The sequence below is a fragment of the Neovison vison genome, chromosome 1, assembly GCF_020171115.1.
Source record: "Neovison vison isolate M4711 chromosome 1, ASM_NN_V1, whole genome shotgun sequence".
Lineage (NCBI taxonomy): Eukaryota > Metazoa > Chordata > Mammalia > Carnivora > Mustelidae > Neogale > Neogale vison.
In genome coordinates this window covers 122,196,414-122,201,767 of record NC_058091.1, presented here as the reverse complement: position 1 = coordinate 122,201,767, position 5,354 = coordinate 122,196,414, and positions in this window count along the sequence as shown.

Below are 5,354 nucleotides of genomic sequence, written 5' to 3'. Positions count from 1 at the left end.
CTCTGAGAGATTAGAAGGACATGAAAAAATTGTGTAAGAAGAGGTCTGGGGAGAGTTCTTTCCAGGCAGGGAGGCTCCAGTGCACACGCACTAGAGCAGGACCCTGTCTGTGTTCAAGGAAGGATGAGGAAGCCACTGTGGCCGCAGCAGAGAGCAGGTGACATGAGGTTGGATATTGACTACATCATACATGTGATAAGGGGTTTGAGTTTTCTCTGAGTGAAATGTGGAGTTACAAGAATGAACAGATCTGGGTAGGGGCAAGATGGCAGAGGTTTAGGGGACCCTATTTCAACCGGTCCCCTGAATTGAGCTGAATAGCCATCAGAGCACTCTGAACACCCATGACATCAGCCTGAAATGTAAGATTATACATCTGGATCTCTACGGGGCAAAGGATCATCAGTCAAGAGGTACAAAACATGGAGTTGGGATTGTGAAGACAGACATCAGAGGAGAAACAGAAGGGGGAGGGAACCACCATTAGAAGGGGGAGGGTAGCCACATACATTACTCACTGCTTGTCAAGGAAAGTGTATACTTACTCCCCTCCACCTGTTTCACCCAAACCCCATGTCCCTACCCACCACCTCTCTGGTAACCATCCGTTTGTTCTCTACAGTTATACTTATTACTATCTATCTATCTACATATGTTTATATTCCATTTTTTGATTTCTGTCTTTCTCTCTTGTTTTGTTTCTCAAATTCAACATATGAATAAAATCGTACGGTCTTTGTCTTTCTCTGACTATTCTGCCTGCATGATACTCTCTTGATCCATCCAGGTGGCTGCAAATGGCAAGATCATTCTTTTTTTATGGATGAGTAACATTTCATTGGATAAATGTACCACATTTTCTTAATTCATTCATTTATCTATCGATGGATATGTGGGCCATTTTCACAATGGGACTATCGTAAATAGTGCTGCAATGAACTAGGGATGCACATAGATTTTTGAATTAATGTCTTCATATTCTAAGGGTAAATACCCAGTAGTGAAATTCTGGATCATATGGTAATTCAATTTTTAATTTTCTGCAGAAACTCCATACTGTTTTCCACAGTGACTATACCAGTTTGCACGCCCATTTATAGTGCCAGAGGGTCCTTTTTCCTCCACATCCTCACCCATACCTGCTGTTTCTTGTGTTTTTTATTTTAACCATGTTGACAGGTGAGAGTTGATGTATCATTGTGGTTTTGATTTGGATTTCCCTGATGATGAGTGATGTTGATCATCTTTTCACGTGTCTATTGGCCATGTGGAAGTCTTCTCAGAAACATGTCTGTTCATGTCTAATGTTCATTGTTTAAATGGAATATTTGTTTTCTCTTTGTTTAATTGTATTAGTTCTTTGCATATTTTAGATACTATCCCTTTATCCATTATGTCATTTGCAAGTATATTCTCCCATTCTGTAGGTTGCCTTTTAGTTTTGTTGATTGTTTCCTTTGCTGTGCAGGAACTTTTTATTTTGATGTAGTCTCACTCCTTTATTTTTGCTTTTGTTTCCCTTGCCTCAGGAGTCATACCTAGAAAAATGTTGCTGTCCTTGAAATCAGAGAAATTACTGCCTGTGCTCTCTTCCAGGATTTTTAGGATTTCATGTCCCACTTTTAATCCATTTTATATTCATTTTTGTGTATGGTATAAGAAGATGGCCCAGTTTCATTCTTTTGCATGTTGCTGTCCACTTTTTCCAACACCATGTGTTGAATAGACTGTCTTTTTCCTATTGCATATTCATTCCTGATTTGTTAAAGACAAATTGACCATGTAAGTGTGAGTTTACTTCTGAATTTCTATGCTGGTCCATTGATCCATATGTCTATTTTTATGCCAGTACCTCACAGCTTTGATTACAACAGCTCTGTAATATAACTGGAAGTCTGGAATGTGATGCCTCGAGTTTCACTTTTCTATTTCAAGATTGCTTTGTCTACTCACGGTCCTTGTGGTTCCATACAAATTTTAGGATTGTTTGTTCTACTCTGTGAAAAACAGTGTTGGTATTTTGATAGAGATGCATCAAATATGTAGATTGATCTGGATAACATAGAAATTTTAACAATATTTTTTCTTCCAATCCATGGATTGGATTCTTGCCATTTGTTTGTGCCATTTTCAATTTCACTCATTAGTGTTTTATAGTTCTCAGAGTACAGGTTATCCACTGTTTTGGTTAAGTTTATTCCTAAGTACTTTACTATTTTTTTTTAAAATTATTATTTATTTATTTATTTTCAGAAAAACAGTATTCATTATTTTTTCACCACACCCAGTGCTCCATGCAAGCCGTGCCCTCTATAATACCCACCACCTGGTACCCCAACCTCCCACCCCCCCGCCACTTCAAACCCCTCAGATTGTTTTTCAGAGTCCATAGTCTCTCATGGTTCACCTCCCCTTCCAATTTACCCAAATTCCCTACTCCTCTCTAACACCCCTTGTCCTCCATGCTATTTGTTATGCTCCACAAATAAGTGAAACCATATGATAATTGACTCTCTCTGCTTGACTTATTTCACTCAGCATAATCTCTTCCAGTCCCGTCCATGTTGCTACAAAAGTTGGGTATTCATCCTTTCTGATGGAGGCATAATACTCCATAGTGTATATGGACCACATCTTCCTTATCCATTCATCCGTTGAACGGCATCTTGGTTCTTTCCATAGTTTGGCGACTGTGGCCATTGCTGCTATAAACATTGGGGTACAGATGGCCCTTCCTTTCACGACATCTGTGTCTTTGGGGTAAATACCCAGGAGTGCAATGGCAGGGTCATAGGGAAGCTCTATTTTTAATTTCTTGAGGAATCTCCACACTGTTCTCCAAAGAGGCTGCACCAACTTGCATTCCCACCAACAGTGTAAGAGGGTTCCCCTTTCTCCACATCCTCTCCAACACATGTTGTTTCCCGTTTTGTTGATTTTGGCCATTCTAACTGGTGTAAGGTGATATCTCAATGTGGTTTTAATTTGAATCTCCCTGAGGGCTAATGATGATGAGCATTTTTTCATGTGTCTGATAGCCATTTGTATGTCTTGATTGGAGAAGTGTCTGTTCATATTTTCTGCCCATTTTTTGATGTGTTTGTCTGTTTCGTGTGGGTTGAGTTTGAGGAGTTCATTATAGATCCTGGATATCAACCTTTTGTCTGTACTGTCGTTTGCAAATATCTTCTCCCATTCCGTGGGTTGCCTCTTTGTTTTTTTGACTGTTTCCTTTGCTGTGCAGAAGCTTTTGATTTTGATGAAGTCCCAGAAGTTCATTTTCGCTTTTGTTTCCTTTGCCTTTGGAGACTATTTTTGGTGCAATTCTTCACTGCCTGCCCACAGCCCTTGCCCACATGCCTGGGCAAGTGATCACCATGCTTTCCTCTCTCAGGAGCTCTTCCTGTGGGGCTCTTGCAGTCAGCCTCCCTCCTCCTTGCTCTCAGCCTATGCCCCCTCTTTCCTGTCAGTCTGCACTTAAGTTCCTTTAGGGCACCCAGTCCCCCATTCCCAGACCCAGAGCACTAGTCTCCCCTGCTGCCTCTTGCCATCCCTCTTCCTCACTGACTAGAAAACTGCTCCAGGTCCAAATGCACAGATACTTGGCCTTCATCCTGGCTTCAGTTCCTTGACCCCAGTGGGCCTCATTCCTGACACATAGCCCCCAAACTGGTTGTTCCTGTCATGTGGTCAGCTCTAGCCTTTCCCTATAGCCAGCCTTCTCCCTGCCTGCCTGCCAGGTATGGTTGTTCCACCTAAACTCTTTGGGGGGGTCTGACCTGCCCCACCCCCACCTGAACCACCCCAACCATCTAGGTCCTTCCCCAAGGTGTTCACCATCGAGTTTTGACTCTATTTTCTCTTCTATTCCTCCTCTTTTCTAATATAGACTACCCTTGGTCTCACTGCCCAGCAGCTCTGAGACTCCTATGTACTCTCTCTTGCCAGCGAACAATGGTAGGTCCATCCTATTCCCCACCAGGGACCTAGGCTCACACCTTCCCATCCCCCAGAAGTACTGGCCTACCTTAAACACCCTTGTGGTCACAATCCTCTCCACAGCACCCCTGCCTCTCTAATCCTCCCTCACTTGACCCTATCTAGTCCCTGATGAAGCTTCACCACAGGCAGTATGGTCCCTGGTTCTCCACTCCACCATAACCCTCCTGGGCACCATGTCAGCTCTGGCCGGCCATAGATCATTCAAACTTAGCCATCCACAGCACCCCCCACCCCCCGCCGCAGCCCCTCCCTCCTTGCTGATAAGACCTCTCCTTCACCATGGCCTTCTTGCTCCTCTCTTGGTCCCTGAAGGTCAGCCTCTCCCTTTTACCTCCAACCTACACCTACCTACAGGAGCCTGTGTCGTCTTCTCCTGGCTCCTGTCCTGAATGTCTACCATCTCCACCCCCCTCGGCCATTCTTTCTTCCTTCTCCTTCCTACCCCCTTTCCTCTCTACCTGCATTGGAAAGCCTCCTTCCTATCCCTTGTGCAGGTGCATTTTCTGCATCCTTAAGACTTCAAGCAGCTCAGGACAGCAGAACTTTTCTGAAAAACATTTGACAGGCCGTTACTTGCAGGAAGCAGTTTCACTCATGTTCTATTTCCTGCTCAGAATCCCATGTCTTCATTATAAGCTCATGGTGGTGTCCCAGGATGGATCTGTGCATCAATGAATTTTCGGGAGTGATGCTTGAATGGTCAGGCTTTCTTGCACCATGAGAGTGAGAAAGACATGTCAAAGCCACAGGGACTGTGGGAAAAAGAAGTTCTGGGACCTGAGACGTGGCACATAGAGTCGAAGGACTTGGAAGGTAACAGAGGAACCTCTGCAGGCACAGAAGGTGGTGAGAGGGCATTGGAGCAGCGGGGGCATGGGAGATCTTTTCCAGGGAAGTTCAGGGCAGAGAGTGGAGACCTGTCTCTTTCCCTGGATTTGCCTGTGAGTAGGGGTAAGTATTGACTGTCTATGGATTTCAGCCTACAGGGACCATTACTCAGCCAGCACAGGGAAGACATGGAGGAGACCAGGAAGGGGCCCCTCTGGCTGGAGTTGTCACTGGGGCAAGGAAAGCAGAGGGACACAGGATGAGAGAAGTAACTGCAAGATAGTGGCCAGTTTGCATTCCGTCTAGGAGATCTGGGACTGGAAAAGCTGAGAAGACAACAGCACCAAGGTCTTCAGGCATTTCCACTATAATAGGGAGGTCTTCCTCTCTTATGATCTGAAGATCCATGGATGGACACTTCCCTGGTCCTCTGCTCAAACCTTGGTTATGGAAATCAAGAAGTCCTTGAATGGTTATGGCTCTCAAAGCTAGTATTTCTCAGCCCATATACTGGGAGAGCTTTG